Source organism: Cervus canadensis, chromosome 9 (genome assembly GCF_019320065.1).
Source record: "Cervus canadensis isolate Bull #8, Minnesota chromosome 9, ASM1932006v1, whole genome shotgun sequence".
NCBI classification, from domain to species: Eukaryota; Metazoa; Chordata; class Mammalia; order Artiodactyla; family Cervidae; genus Cervus; species Cervus canadensis.
The window spans coordinates 42,544,350-42,562,863 of record NC_057394.1 but is presented as its reverse complement, the minus strand read 5'-3'; the positions used below and the strand labels follow the sequence as shown (position 1 = coordinate 42,562,863).

The window sequence follows — 18,514 nt, the reverse complement described above, 5'->3', positions numbered from 1 at the left end:
GAACCACTCCAGTATTCTTGCCTGGAGATTCCTATGGACTGAGGAACCTGGCAGGGTGAAGTCCATGGGGTCACAAAGAATAGGACATGATTGAGCAACTAACACACACACACACACACACACAAAGGCACACACACAAAGGTATTCAAAGGCATTTCTTTCATTGCAGCGAAGCATCCAGGCCATCTGATCACATAAATGTTTTCTGAAAGAAGTTACATTGCTTAATGAAAGTATAAAAATAATAATCCTCTACAACTTTGAAAGAAAAAGAAAATTTTATTTCTAGATATTTCTGTCTTCCCTCAACTTGCAGCAAGTTGACTTTTAGAATCTACTTTGATATGTAAGAATGTATATTTTTATCAGGTAGTACATAGTCTGCACTTAGAAAAAACTGAAAGAAAGTTTATCCTTTTCAACAGAAAATAGGCTTTTTTTGTTTGTTTTTTGTTTCTTTTTAGGACTTTTGGATTGTTTTGTCAACCTAGATTTATATAGTCTTTTGTTGTTAAGCCTGTAAGAATAAATGACTTGTCAGAAAAGTCTATTATATGCATAATCCAAAATACTCAGACAACTGGGGTAAAAATCATGTGTAGGAAAGAAAGCAATCAGTATGGATTTTGCTTCCATAATCACATTATTTAGCAGTGAAGATCAGCATTAGCTTTCTCCATCAGAGTACATTTTTGCAGTCTTAAGGTCTAACTGGTCTCTACAGAGGCATGTGAAATTTTAATTGCAATTCTGCATTCATTTATGGCTTAATAAAAGGATTTAGACTATTTCCATTCTGGGGTGTACTAATTCATAATCAATGTTAAAAAAATCACAGCAGAGCAACTTCTCTTGTATTAATCCATTTTTAAAAATTTTAAACAGCAGACATAATCATCGTTAAAAAATCAAGTAAAGTTCAAAGCTATAAAAATTCTCCCAAAAAACAATGAAATGAAAATTAATGAAAGAGAATACATTACTTTATGCAAAATAATTGAAATAATGAAAGATAATCCTCTTAATAGTTATTCATATATGTAATATGTATCCTTTGATTTGCCAAATAATAACTTGGCACATGTCATTGATTTATGTCTCAGGAAATAAAATAACCATTAGCTGCACTATGACATATATTGTTACATGCAATCATTAAATATACAAGTTGGAGCCAAGCATAATTCCATAGAATATTACTATATTTTATAAATGAGATGCAGCAAAATGAGACAAGAACTATTGTGAAAAAACAGAAGTTCACACCTCACACAGGCTATGTGCATTGCCATTCCAGAGTTTCAATATGGAAATGGTTATTCTTTATTTCTAAAAATAAAGAAATATTTATTCTTTAGAGTATTAAAGTATATTTACTCTAAATATACATTTTTACATTTAATAAACCTATTAAATAACTATTTTCTGATTATTTAACATAAAAATATTTTTTGTATATTTATTTCCTATCACTGCTGTGACATATTGCCAGAAATTTTTTGGCTTCGCAAAAACATCCAGTTATTATCTCACAAGGGCTTCCCAGGTGGCTCAGTAGTAAAGAATCCTCCTGCCAATTCAGGAGATGTGGGTTTGATCCCTGAGTTGGGAATATTCCCCTGGAGAAGAAAATGGCTACCCACTCCAGTATTTTTGCCTGGAAAATCCCATGGACAGTGGAGCCTGGTGGGATCGCAAAAGAGTCAGACATGACTCAGCGACTAAAGAACAGTACCTGACAGTTCTGGAAGTCAGACGTCCAGGAAAAGTGCATCTGAGCTGGTTCTCTGCTCCAGGTTTCACAAGAGCAAAATTAAAATGGAGACAAGGCTCTATATTTTTGGAGTATTTGAGAATGAATCTATTTAGAAGTTCATTCAGGTTGTGGGAGAATTCAGTTCTATGTGGTTGTGGGATCGAGCTTCCCGGTTTCCTAGCTGCCTCTTTGCTGGTCATTCTCAGCTTCCTGCTTTGTTTATCTCATACTCCTTCCTCCATCTTTAAATACAGCAAGGGCAGGTTGAGTCTTCGAACTTCCAGTCTCTACTACCTGCCTCGACTTCATTACTCTGCCACTTCTCTCTGACTCTTCTGGCTTTGTTTTTGTGTTTAGGCGCTCAAGTCAGGACACAATGATCCCAGATAACCACTCTATCTTAAAGTTGGTTGACTAGTCAACTCAGTTCCATCTGCTAAGTGCCTTCAGAGCAATATCTAGATTAGTGTTTGATTGAATAACCAGGGGATTTTGGCAGAGAAAGGCATTTTTAGAATTCTTCCTACCAGTTTCCCTCACTGTCAGGTTTATCAATTTTTCATGCTTGCTATTTATTTAAGCACTTAGTGGTTGAAGCTGGTGGATAAATCATGACCCTCACCAAATCTGTCATTCAGCTAAATTTACTGCATATCTAAATATATTAAATGCTGTATTAAGAAATTAAATATAAAAGTGAAAAGATGTGGCCACACTCCCGTTGAATTCAAAATATTGTTGAGGCTTTTTATGATTGAAGAAATGAGAAAGAAAATTTGGTTATATGTTCAACAGAAAACTAACATTATCTAGTCGAGTTTAAAGTTCTCAAAGGTGATCATCTAGTCATAATTAATTTAATTAGAATCGAATGATAAGACATTATTTAACAAATTGTTTACAGGAAACTTTCAGTTCTTAAGGGGACCACTGATCCCTCTCTTTAGTTAGCCCCCAACTCCCTGGTCAGGGCTTCCCTGGTGGCTCAGATGGTAAAGAATCTACCTGTAATGTGGAAGCCCCGTGTTCAATCCTGGGTCGGGAAGATCCTTTGGAGAAAGGAATGACAACCCACTACAGTATTCTTTCCTGGAGAATCACGTGGGCAGAGAAGGCTGGAGGGCTATAGTCCACGGTGTTGCAAAATGTTGGACACAACTAGGTGACTAACACACACACATACACACAAGTCCCTAGTCATGCTTACCTGTGAGTCAAATTAGAAACCCAGAAAGAGGGTATTAGAAAGCTAGGAAAATAGCCCCTGACTATTCCTCATGGTCCTATGGTAATGAGGCCCCAAACCATTGGATCCTTACACTGGGTTGCATCAAGTTATGCTCTAAGTTAGCTCTAAGCTGGCCACTGACAAAGACAGACATCCTGTAATGCAGTGAGTAATTAAGGCTTATACTTTAGTGAAAATGTGTGTGGGCTGTTCTTGTTCAGTTACTTAGTCATGCCCAGCTCTTTGTGACTCCATGGACTACAGCACGGCACACTTTCATGTCCTTCACTATCTCCCAGAGTTTGCTCAAACTTATGTGCATTGAGTCAATGATGTCATTGGACCATCTCATCCTCTGTTGCCCTTTTTCTTGCCCTCAATCTTTCCAGCATCAGAATATTTTCCAATGAATTGGCTCTTCCCATCAGGTGGCCAAAGTATTGGAGCTTCACCTGCAGCATCAGGGTTGTTTGCTTTAGGACTGAATGGTTTGATCTTGCTGTCCAAGGCACCCCCAGTGTCTTCTCCCACATCACAGTTCAAAAGGATCAATTCTTCAGCTCTCAGCCTTCGTTATTGTCCAACTCACATCTGTACATGATTGCTGGAAAAACCAGTAGCTTGAATATATGGACCAGCTTTGACTATACAGACCTTTGTCAGCAAAGTGATGTCTCTGCTTTTTAATACACTGTCAAGGTTTGTCATAGCTTTTCTTCCAGAGAGCAAGCATCCTTTAATATAATGGTTGCAGTAACTGTCCTCAGTGATTCTAGAGCCCAGAAAAATGAAGTCTGTCACTGTTTCCATTTTTTCCAGATCTATTTGTCATGAAGTTATGGGACCAGATGCCATGATCTTAGTATTTTGAATATTGAGTCAAGTCCTCTTTTTCACTCTCTTCTTTCATCTTCATCAAGAGGCTCGTTACTTCCTCTTAAATTTCTTCCATTAGGGTGATGTCATCTGCATATCTGAGGATATTGATATTTCTCCCAGAAATCTTGATTCCAGCTTGTGAGTCATCCAGTTGGGCATTATGCATGTCGTACTCTGATAAAGTTAAATAAACAATGTGACAATATACAGTCTTGATGTCCTCCTTTCCCAATTTTGACTAATCCACTGTTTTATTTCCAGTTCTATTACTTCTTGACCTGCTTACAGATTTCACAGAAGGCAGGTAAGGTGGTCTGGTATTCCCATCTCTTTAAGAATTTTCCACAGTTTGTTGTGATCCACACAAAGCCTTTAGCATAGGCAATGAAGCAGAAGTAGATTTTTTTTTTTTCCTGGAATTCTCCTGCTTTTCCTATGATCCAAAAATGTTGGCAGTTTGATCTATGATTCCAGCCTGTACATCTGGAAGATCTCAGTTCATGTACTGTTGAAGCCTAGTTTGATGGATTTTGAGCATTACCATGCAAGCGTGTGAAATAAGCACAATTGTGCAGTAGTTTGAATATTATTTGGCATTGCCTTTCTTTGAGATTGGAATGAAAACTGACCTTTTCCAGTCCTGTGGCCTCTGCTGAGTTTTTCACATTTGCTGGAATATTAAGTGCAGCAGTTTAACAGCATCATCTTTTAGGATTTGAAATAGCTCAACTGAAATTCCATCACTTCCACTTGCTATGTTCATAGTAATGATTCCTAAGGTCCACTTAACTTCACACTCCAGAATGTCTAGTTCTAGGGTGAGTGACCACACCATCATTGTTATCCAGGTCATTAAGACATATTTTGTAAGTTCTTCTGTGTGTTCTTGCCACCTCTTCTCAATCTCTTCTGCTTCTGCTATATCCTTGCCATTTGTGTCCTTTATTATGTCCATCTTTGCATGAAATATTCCCTTGGTATCTCTCATTTTCTTGAAGCAATCTCTAGAATTAAATATCTACTGAGCAAGCCTCTGGCACAAGAGCAGGACCCCATTTTCTCAATAGCCTGGACTCACATCAGGAAGCTTGCAGACAACTCTTATCCTCATCCATCAGAGGGTAGACAGAATGAAAGCACAGTCACCAAAATCTAATCAAAATCATCACATGGATCATAGCCTTGTGTAACTCAGTGAAACAATGAGCTATGCCATGCAGGGCCACCCAAGATGGATGGATCATGGTAGAGTTCTGACAAAATGTGATCCACTGGAGAAGGGAGTGGTGAACCACTTCAACATTCTTGCCTTTAGGAACCCATGAACAGTATGAAAAGGCAAAAAGAAGTGACACTGAAAGATGAGCTCCCCAGGTTAGTAGGTGTCCAATATGCTACTGGGGAAGAAGGGAAGAGTGGAGAAATAGCTCTAGAAAGAATGAAGAAGCTGAGTCAAAGTGGAAACTTATTCTCGCCTGGAGAATCCCATGGGTGGAGATGCCTGGTGAGCTACAGTCCATAGTGTCACAAAGAGTCAGACATGACAAGCAAATTACCATGCATGCATGGCCAAGAATCCCTTAGAAGAGATGGAGTAGCCTTCATAGTTAACAAGAGTCTGAAATACCATACTTGGGTGCAATCTCAAAAGTGATAGAATGATCTTGGTTCATTTCCAAGGTAAGTCATTTAACATCATAGTAATCCAAGTCTATCCCCCAGCCACTAATGCCAAATAGGCTGAAGTTGAACAGTTCCATGAAGATCTACAAAACCTTCTAGAACTAACAACAACAACAACAAAAATGTCCTTTTCATCATAGGGGACTGGAATGCAAAAGTAGGAATTTAAGAGATATCTGGAGTAACAGGCAAGTCTGGCCTTGGAGTACAAAATGAAGCAGGGCAAAGGCTACCAGAGTTTTGCAAAGAGAATGCACTGGTCATAGAAAACACTGTCTTCCAACAACACAAAAGATGACTCTACTCACGGACATCACCAGATGGTCAATACTGAAATCAAATTAATTATATTCTTTGCAACTGAAGATGGAGAAGCTGTATACAGTTAGCACAAACAAGACCTGGAACTGACTGTGACTCAGATCATGAGCTCCTTACTGTAAAATTCAGACTTAAATTGAAGTAGGGAAAATCACTAGACCATTCAGGTATGAAAGTGAAAGTGAAGTCGCTCAGTCGTGTCCGACTCTTTGCGACCCCATGGACTGTAGCCCACTAGGCTCCTCTGTCCATGGGATTTTCCAGGTAAGAATACTGAAGTGGGTTGTCATTTCCTTCTCCAGAATATCTTCCCGACCCAGGGATTGAACCCAGGTCTCCCTCATTGTAGGCAGACGCTTTACCATCTGAGCCACCAGGACCTAAATCAAATCTCTTATGTTTATACAGCAGAAGTGACAAATAGATTCAAGGGATTAGATCTGATAGACAGAGTGCCTGAAGAACTATGGATGGAGGTTCGTAACATTATACAAGAGGCAGTGACCAAAACCATTCCCAAGAAATAGAAATGCAAAAAAGGCAAAGTGGTTGTCTGAGGAGATCTTATAAATAGCTGAGAAAAGAGAAGTGAGGGGCAAAGGAGAAGGGAAAAATATACCGATCTGAATAAGAGTTCCAAAAAATAGAAAGGAAAGATAGAATGCCTTCCTAAGTGGACATTGTAAAGAAATAGATGACAATAGTAGAATGAGAAGAGACCTTTGAAACTTGGTCAATTTGCTGTCAAAACCACTAAATTTAATTAAGGGCAGGGGTGCCTTGTGGGATTGTCACTGCAGACCCCTTCCTCCAGAATGCTCTGACTTTTTCTAGAGGAGGGGAAGGCAGGCAATGAGAGGACAACACACGTGAGACCCACTTCTTCCTAGACTGATGGTTACTTGGGCTTTGACACATTAGACCCACTCTGGGGAGGATGCTGCCCTGGAAACCATGTCTGCACCATGCTGGCAGAGACAATTGCAGCCCTGAAAGCCACCCTGGTTGTTGTTTGTGCTTATAGAGATGGTGTCTGAACAGTAGGCAATGAGACTACTAACAAGACTTGGTTTCTAGTATTGTCTGTAGCAGTCCCACTGGTTATCAGGTCCAGTTAACCTCCCTTATGAGGTTGTCACCTCCTCTCTTCCCACTGAGTCTGGAGATGAATTAGAGAGCCTTGCCAGCTTTTACAAAGACCTTCAGGCTGGCTTTTAAAAATAAACAAATCTGGGAGTTAGGCCAAGGTCTCCCTGTCCCCAGAGATGAGCCACATGTTAGGGTCAGGGTTTAATGGGGGTGATTGGAGGATACTGTACTTTTTTGGCCTTTTGGATAGGGGAGCACAGGTGACTTTGATGCCTGAGTCACCTGGCACCATGATGGGGAAACAGATAATGCTCTCTGGGTTTCGTTCTAAAGCCACAACCACTGGGAGGACTCTTGTTCAGTCCTGGCTAAGAGTGGATCCTTTTGGAACTCTCTATCTTCTATTATTATGGATCCCATTAATGAATGCACTATTGGTATGAATGTGTTTTCTATGTGCACTCCTGCTCACCTTTGTTCTCAAGCCTTACTGGAAATTGCTCCAGTTAAGACTGTCTTAGTGAGACATAGAGGTGACTATGAACCAATCCAGCTATCAATGTCTAATGTCACTGTCTCCCTAAAGCAATAGCAGATGAGGAGGGTAGGAAAGAAATACCTAGTTATTTCTGAGCTTAAGGAAACCAAATTCCTCTGTGAGACTATTTCTCCATTCAATAGTCCTATCTGGCCTGCATGAAAGCCTTTAAGATTCACCACTTGTTGAAGGCAATTCAATACTGTAATCAAGACAATAACTGGCATGGTGAGTGTCATAGAAGCTATTGTTTGAGCTAAAATAATGCAGCAGTTGATGTAAGTGCCTTCATCAGCATCCTTCTGCACCAAGATGATCAGGTTCAGTTTTCTTTTATGCGAAATGGGATTCAAGACAACTTTACCTCTACAAGGCTACTGAAATCCCCTGGCTACTGCCTGTCATCTATTGATATGTCATGATCTAGAAAAACTATCTGCTCCAAGAGGGAGGATTAGCCTTTCTCTTTATCGGTGACATCTTCCTGGTGAGTTGAGAACAAGGGCCATGCCCAACAGGGGCTGGAAAACGTACTGCCCATATATGGCAAAACAGTTGACATGCACAAGTTTTAAGAACTTGCAACTTAAGTAAAATTCCTGGGTAAAATTTGGGAAGAAGCATGATATCTCATTTAGAGGAGAGGACTGCCAAGAATTTGACCCTCTGTCTTGACAGATGGGAGGGGAATTTGGGGAGAATGGATACATGTATATGTATGGCTAAGTCCCTTTGTTGTTCACCTGAAACTATCGCAACATTGTTAACTGACTATACCCCAATACAAAATAAAACATTTTAAGAAAAGGAGGCCTAGTGATTGGTAGACCTATTTGGTTACTGAGGCTCTTACATTCCCCATGAAGAAGATCTGATGCTACTTATCTCCTGGGTTACTAAAAAGGCCACTGGCTTTGAGTGGGGCCCTGAACAATAGGATACCCTGGAGGTGCTCCATCAAGCTACTTAGCTTGCTCTTTCCTGGGACCCTCCCCCGCCAACTCACATTTGCCTTTAGAGTTAAAAATCACACCAACCTCTCAGTTTATCAGTTAGAACCTACCCTTTAGTCTTCTGGACCCATAGGCTCCTAGAGGTGGCTAAAAGGTAAACATCTTTTGAGAGGCAAATATTGACCTGTTATTGGGCCTGGGAGGCTAGTGGCCACAAGATTCATAGTTCTAAAGTAGTATTACATTTGGAAATTCCAAACATGCCATGGGTCTGAAAAGATACTTCAATTTGCCTGATAGAGGAGGCTCAAGTTTTCTCTGGTGAAGCACAAATGGTAATTTCTGGCCCAGCTGCTGTCCCATAACTCCAAGAGTAGGTCCCAGGAGTGCTCCCCTGCCTCCGAAGAGGAAATACTCTCCACTAGTCCAATGGGGATTCAGACACAGTGACTTCCTGAAACCTTGCATGGGACTGATTTACTGATGTCTCTTTCCAGTTAAGTTCTACTAGGATGGAAGAAAATGTGGCTGCAATCCAATTGGAGAGAGCTCTGTCAGTTACTGAATGAAGTGAAGGAGATGTGGAACAATGGGCAGAGTTTCATGGTTTTCCAGGCCACCACAAAATGTGCCATGTTACAATTTCAAAGAGTGTGGCTAATGGTCTGCTTGTTTAGTTGAGACTGGCAAGCATCAGACTGGCATATAAATAAGCCTTGTGACCCTTCCCTTGAGGAAAAGAGATTTAGGTAAATCTAGATATTACTAATAAGCTTTTTTACTAGATCTATAGATGCTCACCTCTACACTAAAACAGGGAGAAGAACCAATGAGCAGAGCAGGACTGTCAGCTAAACACAGAGAATGAGTTAGTTGTTCTCTTTCCCAGAGCAAATAGATTCATTGGGATCTATGGAGGACAGCCATGGAAATTCAGATTGCATCCAAATTGAGCCTGTAGACTGTCACTGCTGTCAGAAGGTGCCACAACAGCATGGAAAAGCTATCCCACCTAACAGATAAATCATATGGGCCTTCTTATCCTATCTGGAGAGGTCTCGCTCAACTTTGAGTGTAGTTGATACTTTCTCCCAGTTTGACTTAACCATTCCTGCCTGCACATTCCCCTGACTTAGTCCAAACCATCCAAAACCTACTTGTTGCTGTTTAGTCACTAAGACAGGTCTGACTCTTTTGAGAACCCATGGATTATAGCTGTCAGGGTCCTCTGTCTATGGGATTTCCCAGGCAAGAATACTGGAGTGGGTTACCCTTTCCTTCTCCAGGTGGTCCTCCCAAGCCGGGGATCGAACACCCATCTTCAACATTGGCAAGTGGATTCTTTACCACTGAGCCTCCTGGGAAGACCCAAGCCCTGATAGCCAATGTTTATATCCTGTTCAGTTTCCATTGTTGTTGTTCAGTCGCTCAGTCCTGTCTGGCTCTTTGCAACCCCATGGACTGCAATACACCAGGCTCCCCTGTCCTTCACCATCTCCTGGAGTTTTCTCAAGCTGATGTCCAATGAGTCAGTGATGCCATCCAACCATCTTGTCCTCTGTCATTCCCTTCTCCTCCTGCCTTCAATTGTTCTCAGCATCAGGATCTTTTCCAATGAGTTGATTCTTCCCATCAGATGGCCAAAGTATTGGAGCTTCAGCTTCAGCATCAGTCCTTCCAATGAATATTCAGGGTTGATTTCCTTTAGGATTGACTGGCTTGATCTCCTTGCAGTCCAAGGGACTCTCAAGAGTCTTTCCAACACCACAGTTCAAAAGCCTCTGTTCTTGGGTGCTCAACTTTCTTTATGAAACTCTCAAACCCATACATGACTACTGGAAAAAGCATAGCTTTGACTAGATGGACTTTTGCGGCAAAGTAATATCTCTGCTTTTTAATACTGTCCAGTTTTGTCATAGCTTTTCTTCCAAGGAGCAAATGTCTTTTAATTTCATGGCTGCAATCACTACCTGCAGTGATTTTGGAGCCCAAGAAAATAAATTCTGTCATTGTTTCCCTATCTATTTACCATGAAGTGATGGGACCAGATGAAATGATTTTTGTCTTTCGAATGTTGAGTTTTAAGCCAGCTTTTTCACTCGGCTTTTTTACCTTTATCAAGAGGCTATTTAATTCCACTTCACTTCTGCCATTAGGGTGGTATCATCTGCATATCTGAGGTTATTGATATTTCTCTTGGCAATCTTGATTCCTGCTTATGCTTCATCCAGCCTGACATTTCACATGATGTACTCTACATATAAGTTAAAATAAGCAGGGTGACAATAACTGTCCTGACTTACTCCTTTCCCAATTTTGATCCAGCCCATTGTTCCATGTCTGGTTCTAAATGTTGCTTCTTGACCTGCATACAGAAGGCAGGTAAGGTGGCTGGTATTCCCATTGCTTTAAGAATTTTCCACTGTTTGTTGTGATCCACAAAGTCAAAGGTTTTTGTGTAGTCAATAAAGCAAAAACACAAGTTTTTCTTAAATTCTCTTATTTTTTCTACGAGCCAATGGATGTTGGCAATTTGATCTCTGGTTCCTCTGCCTTTTATTAATCCAGTTTGTACATCTTTAAGTTCTAGGTTCATGTACTGTTGAAACCTAACTTGATGAATTTTGAGCATTACTTTGCTAGCATATGTAATGAGTGCAACAGTGCAGTAGTTTCAGTCCTTTCTCTTTGCCCTTTTTTTGGGATTTAAATGAAAACTGTCCTTTTCCAGTCTTGTGACCACTGTTAAGTTTTCCAAATTTGCTGGCATATTGAGTGCAGCACTTTCACAGCATCATCTTTTAGGATTTGAAACAGCTCAGTTGGAATTCCATCACCTCTACTAGCTTTTCTTGTAGCAATGCTTCCTAAGGCCCCCTTGAGTTTGCAATCCAGGATGTCTGGCTCTAGGGAGTGACCATACCTTCATGGTTATCTGGGTCATTAAAATATTTTTATATAGTTCTTCTATGTATCCTTACCACCTCTTCTTAATATCTTCCAGTGGCTATTACATCTGATAAAAACCCTGGATCTGTAGCCCACATCAATGGGTCTAATTGGAGTACATGATATACTCAACATGCTGCCTGTCATTTCCCAAGCCATGGGGTGAGGGTAGGGGGTTCATTGTTTTAATGGAAAATAAAAGGATGGGTTCAAGTGGTTTATGGGAAAGGACAAGATAATGCCAGTCACTTTATTTCAAATAAATGCACTCCTTTTACAACTGCAGACACTTCAGTCTTTATGGAGTTTTCCTGTAAGAGTTTTCCATCCACTTCATCCCTGTTCCAAAGATTCAATAGATTGTCAGTGAGGATTGCTATTAAACTACACGACTTGAAAGAAAGTGAAAGTGAAGTCATTCAGTTGTGTCTGACTTTGCGACCCCATGGACTGTAACCTACAAGGCTCCTCTGTCCATGGGATTTTCCAGGCAAGAGTACTGGAGTGGGTTGCCATTTCCTGCTCCAGGAGATCTTCCCAACCCAGGGATTGAACCCAGGTCTCCCTCATTGCAGGCAGACTCTTTACATCTGAGCCATGAGGAAAGGCACAAGACTTGAGAGACAAAAATCCCTTCCTCCTGAGTTGACCACTCAGATGCATAAAATGAGTTTTTGCCTATGGTTACCTCCATTTTGACTCACTACCTTTCTACTCTTAGCCCTTCCTATTCTCCTACTCTTTGACCCACTACTCAATAAAATACAGGAGTCTTCTGCTGCAGCTTCCTTGGTAATGAGTGAGAGAAACTCCCCCATCTGTGCTGATCCACAGCTGGATCAGTACCTCACCTGGTGCCATTCTGTGGCGGATAGTTGAGAGGAAGCACCACTTTTGGTCTCTTTCTTACACTGTCAGAATAAATGAATAAAGACTTTTAAAAATTACTATTGGATAATTGTTTTACAATGTTGTGTTAATTTCTGCTGTACAGTGAAGTGAATCAGCTATATGTACACATAGATCAGTGGAAACAGTGGCTGACTTTATTTTTGGGGTCTCTAAAATCACTGCAAATGGTGATTGCAGCCATAAAATTAAAAGACACTTACTCCTTGGAAGGAAAGTTATGACCAACCTAGATAGCATATTAAAAAGCAGGGACATTATTTTTCCAACAAAGGTCCATCTAGTCAAGGCTATGATTTTTCCAGTAGTCATGTATGAATGTGAGAGTTGGACCATAAAGAAAGCCGAGCACAGGAGAATTGATGCTTTTGAACTATGGTGTTGGAGAAGACTCTTGACCGTCTCTTGGGCTGCAAGGTGATCCAACCAGTCCATCCTAAAGGAAATCAGTCCTGAATATTCATTGGAAGGACTGATGTTGAAGCTGAAACTCCAATATTTTGGCCACCTGATGCGAAGAGCTGACTCATTAAAAAGACCCTGATGCTGGGAAAGATTGAAGGCAGGTGGAAAAGGGGACGACAGAGGATGAGATGGTTAGATGGCATCACCGACTCAATGGACATGAGTTTGGGTAAACTCTGGGAGTTGGTGATGGACAGGGAGGCCTGGTGTACTGGGGTTCATGGGCTCGCAAAGAGTCGGACACGATTGAGCTACTGAACTGAACTGAACTGTACACATAGATCCCTCCTTCTTGGACTTCCCTCCCACCACTCCCCAAAGCCTGTCACCCAGAGCATCAGACTGAGCTTCCTGTGCATTGTAGCAGGTTTCCCCTAATTATGTATTTGACACGTGATAGTGTATATATTTTGATCCTAGTCTCCCACTTTGTCCCAGGCTCCCTTTCCCTCACTGTGTCCACATGTCTGTTCTCTACTTCTGCATCTTTATTCCTGCCTTGAAAATATTTTGTTATTTTCAGTTTCTCTCTTTGTCTTAATTTATTGATCATTTTGACATCTGGTTGGCCTTGGATATATAGAACTCCCACAAATTCTTCTTTTTTTTTTTTTTTCTTACTTATAATTTAGTTCATTTTATTTTGATTCCTTCTAACTACTGCATGGACTTCCCTGGTAGTTCAGTGGTAAAGAATCTGCCTGCCAGTGTAGGAGGTGTGGGTTAAATCCTTGGGTGGGGAAGATCCCCTAGAGAAGGAAATGGTAACCCACTCTAGTATTCTTGCCTGTGAAAACCCATGGACAGAGGAGCCTGGCAGGCTTAAGTCCATGGGGTTCCATAGAGTTGGACACAACTTAATTACTAATCAGCAAACAAGATACAGTTCTTAATCTTGTGAGTACTCTTGTAATAGATTTGGATTATGCAATATGCAAAAAAAGTTTTATATTTTTTATGAAGCATTTTTATAAAGTACTGAAACCAAGCAGTGTCCTGTGGGCATCCCAGACATGAAAGCCTTTCTGTTCTCCATTTCTTATAGGCAAGACTCCAGCCACTATAATCTTCCATGAGTAATAAAAGGTGGATTTGATGAACAGTTGGGCATTCCCAAGTAGTGCAGTGGTAAAGAATCTGCCTGTCAATGTGGGGGACATAAGTTTGATACCTGAGTCAGAAAAAATAACCCTGGAGTAGAAAATGGCAATCCCCTCCAGTATCCTTGACTGGAAAATCCCATGCACAGAGGAGTTTAGTGGGCTACAATCCTTGGGATTTCAAAGAGTTGGACATGGTTGAGAACATACAGTCTTCTCCTCTCTGCTAATCATGGAAGGAGCAGCCAAGAAATCACCCAAGAAAACACTAAAGAGACAAAGTTCATCAAGGTTAGGAGAACATCAAGTTCTCTAGGGTTGACAGTTTTTTGAGGCAGAAGTCCAGTGTCTATCCCCTTGCTAGCAAAGCACTAAAGCTTTTCTTTTCTATTTCACCCAAGTGTATATAGCACAGGGGTGCAGAGAAGCCAAGCTTTTGGGCATAAGATCACATTTTAAATACTTGACATGTCCTAATGCTCTTAATTCACAGTGGCTATTTTTGATCTTTACTCAGTAACCACCTGTGCTTCTCTGTTACTGCAAATTAAAAATAATTGCAAGATGATTGGCCATATTATGAATTTGCAGCAATATGAAATGCTTTGGGTTGAATTACTACATCTACACATATTACCATTGGCCTTCTAGTAATTTTTACTGGATTCCACTAAAATTCAGAGTAACATCTGAACCAGCTGTAAAATAAAGCAAAAAGGGTTATATTTAGAGAAATAACTGAAAAAAAGAAGTTTCTAACACTAGATAATGAGAGAGGGAGAAATTGTAACATCGTAGGCCAGTACACAAAGGATCAAATTATATAGATTATGATATCTAATCTCTATATATGAAGAAATGAAACTGAGAGTTAAAATGAAGTGTCAAAGCTCCCACAATTATAAGTAGTAGCTAAATGACTAAAATGTTTTTATCCTGTTTCAATGGAAAAGAAATGCACACATAACTGATGAGGAGAGTGGAATCCTGTCAATTGGAATAGGTATTAGAGGAGAAAGCCTGAACTTCTTATGAACCCCAGCTTCTTATAAACCCTTCTCTTCAACATTGCACAGGAGTCTGTTCTCCCTTGTTTTGAAAACAAAATAATAAAAGAACCACACCAAACATAAGCAAAGAAAGCAACAGAGCTGTTTTGTTCACTTTAATTCCTTCCCTCACAAATAATCATTGGCTCCAGGTTAAATACCACAGTCAAATCTCAGTACCATTTGGGTAGAGAAGTAAAAATTCTGATGCAGCAAGAGACAGCATTCACATCAAAGTCATTTTAGGATCTGGTAAGGATATGAATGAAACCAAGAAGACATAGGTGGAAAGATTGATCTTAAGGGTTTTAGGCAAGGATGGAGGAATATAAAAATGAAGATAAAAAGAAATTTATATATGAAGTCTACTCACTCATACTTAGGATTCAGCATAATCCTCAAATCATACTGACTAGGAGCTGGTTTTTATAGTGGACATGTGGCTTCTTGGGGAGAACAGTGGTAAAGAAAGAACCTGCCAATGCAGGAGGCACAAAAGACGTGAGTTCGATCACTGGTTTGGAAAACCCCTTGGAGTAGGAAATGGTAACCCACTCCAGTGTTCCTGCTTGTGAAATGAAAATATCTCTTGCCATATCAATAAACAAGAAATGTCATAGCCATCAGTGATTCCTGGCCACCAAATGTGAATGAAAGTGAAAGTGGAAGTCGCTCAGCTGTGACTCTTTGCAACCCCATGGACTATACAGTCCATGGGATTCTCCAGGCCAGTACTGGAGTGGGTATTTTCCCTTCTCCGGGGGATATGTGAATGAGGGCTCCTCAAACAGAGATCCAGCAGGTGCCCACAGTGATTGCTGAGAAGCTGGGGAAATGTAAGAAGCAGCCATCTGCCACTACTTAAGGTGAACAAATAAACAGGATTTGGTCCCAAATAGCTGAGGTACATATAAAAGAAATCAATTCAGTGAGCCCAGAGGCTTGCATCTTCCCATACAAACAATTATAAATTCCTTAATTGGATAGCTTATCTTTGGTGTTTAGACTGCCTGCCCACTTTGCTGCAAAACTGTGTATACCCTGATGCCCCATCCAGCTTCCTTGGAACAGTTTTCTTATAGCTACTGAGATGCTGTCTCCAGGCTTGGAGTCCTAAACATTCCCACCAAATAAAATAACACTCTACTTTTAGGTTGTAGCTATATATCTTAGTTGACACCTGGAAAATCCCATGGACAAAGGAGCCTGGTGGGCTGCAGTTCATGGAGTTAAAAAAGAGTCAGACAAGACTGAGCATGCATGCATGACGATAACGGTAGATGTTAAACTGAAGCCTGTAGATATTATGTGCAAGTGTAAATGAGCTCAATGTACTAGACTTTCATTAGCATAATATTGAGGAATAGAACAGAAGTTCAGACTGAAGTGAAGATCTTAGAATGGATTATCTGGAAACAACTGGAAATACCTTCATTGCATGCTCCTTGGGAAAGCTCAATGAATGATGCTGAAAGGGTACCATAATGTTAAGAAGGTCAGGTTTAGGACTGGGAAATGTTGCCACCTCCCTGGAGTCTAATATTCCAGAATGGAAGAATCTAGATGGCAGCAGTTAATCATCAGTGGCAAGCGGGTTGGTTAGTCGCTAAGTTGTGTTCGGCTCTTTTGCAACACTGTGGACTGTAGACTGCCAGGCTTCTCTGTCCATGGGATTTCGCAGGCAAGAATACTTGAGTGGGTTATCATTCCCTTCTCCAGGGGATCTTCTCGATCCAAGGATCGAACCCATGTCTCCTGCATTGCAGGCGGATTTTTTACCACTGAGTCACCAGGTAAGCACTGCCCAGAGGCAAGATGGATATAACAAAAATAAAAGCAGGGGGCCTGAGTGGCATTTAGATCACCTAGATCCATAGGTATCTACAGAATTCATCTTAAAGTCCTAGAGTGAGACTGATGGGTTTCCACTTAAGGTATTTCTTCATTTGAATAAATGAAAGCTAATATTAGTCACTGCAATAGAAAATTCTATTAACAGCTCTACTTACAATTTGTAGATCAGTGTACATTCACAGACTCTGAATATGTTAATTTAATGGGGATAATAAGATTCTTTGAGAAGTATATACAATGAATATAGACACAAGTGTATGTAACAAACTTCCCTCTGATTCTACCCCAAAGGGATCTTCAGATTTTGCTAAGAGTACACGTGCACTGAGAAGAGGTAACCTAACATCTTTAAAGATTGTTTGATTTGGGATGACACTGAAATGTTATGGTGGTTCTCTTGTTATAGTGGGACCCATAGAGACTGCACAATAAATTGAGTTTCATAGTGAAGTTTTGTCTCAGTGCAGGTATAATGGTTCCATAAACCATCTCTGTGATTACCTCCAGAGAAATTAAAAAAATAATAATAATAACTGAGATATACTAACAGCTGGAAGAGCTCTCTCTTTGATTTCTTGATGTGTTAGAACAAGTGATTCTCAAATTGTTGCATATCTCAGAATCTCCTGATTCTGGCAAGGCTGGCTACACTTTGTGAGGCACAAGGCAAAGTGAAGATATACAAACTCTTGTTCAAAGAGCAGGAGAAAAGGCTCTATAAGGTACATACTAAGCTTTTTCTTTTCTTCCAGAACATTTCTTTTGATTTTTCATGGTGCTTTTTACTTGCTATTTAATGTCATTCTGTGGGCTTCCCTCATAGCTCAGTTGGTAAAGAATCTGCCTGCAATGCAGAGGACCTGGGTTCGATTCCTGGGTTGGCAAGATTCCCTGGAGAAGGAAATGGCAATCCACTCCAGTATTCTTGCCTGGAAAATGCCATGGACAGAGGAGCCTTGCAGGCTACAGTCCACGGGGTTGCAAGAGTCAGACATGGCTTAGCAACTAAACCACCACCACCAATGTCATTCTAAATAAAGAAACCTTTAAACTACTGGGCTTCCCTTGTGGCTCAGCTGGTAAACAATCTGCCTGCAATGCAGGAGACCTGGGTTCGATCCCTGGGTTGGGAAGATCCCCTGGAGAAGGGAAAGGCTGCCCACTCCAGTATTCTGGTCTGGAGAATTCCAGACGAGGTGGCCGAGTGGTTAAGGCAATGGACTGCTAATCCATTGTGCTCTGCACGTGTGGGTTTGAATCCCATCCTCATCAAATGTAGGTTTTTCTTAGGTGACTTCTCTGGTGGCTTAGATGGTAAAGCATCTGCCTACAATGGGGAAGATCTGGGTTCGATCCCTGGGTCAGGAAGATCCTCTGGAGAGGGAAATGGAAACCCACTCCATTAATCTTGCCTGGCAAATCCCATGGATGGAGGAGTCTGGTAGGCTACAGTCCATGGGGTTGCAAAGAGTTGGACACGACTGAGTGACTTCACTTTCTTTCTTTCTTTCTTTCTTTAAACTACTAGCATGAATTTTACTCTTCATCTTTATTTTGCATAATGCTAGTTTTAAATGTCTAGAGCAGATCATTTAAAGCACATGAAGAAGCACCAAAAGCACCAGTCTGCATTCTGTGGTTGCTCTCTGAAGAGTGCCCAGAGCTGGCCAGAAGAAACAGAGGCTTGAAGCTTGGAAGGAGAAAGACTGTATCCCCTCAGGCATGGAGCCACCCTAAGGTG

At 40.7% G+C, this 18,514-nt stretch overlaps 1 protein-coding gene and 1 non-coding gene across 3 annotated transcripts in view; one reads left to right on the top strand and one right to left on the bottom strand.

Annotated features, from left to right (window-relative positions):
• The window catches only part of KLHL1 (kelch like family member 1), a 476,190-nt gene that overhangs the window by 189,617 nt on the left and 268,059 nt on the right, over positions 1–18,514 (bottom strand). The window lies entirely within an intron of this gene.
• Positions 17,964–18,045, top strand: TRNAS-GCU. Its single transcript has one exon. It is a non-coding gene; the product is annotated as a tRNA-Ser (tRNA).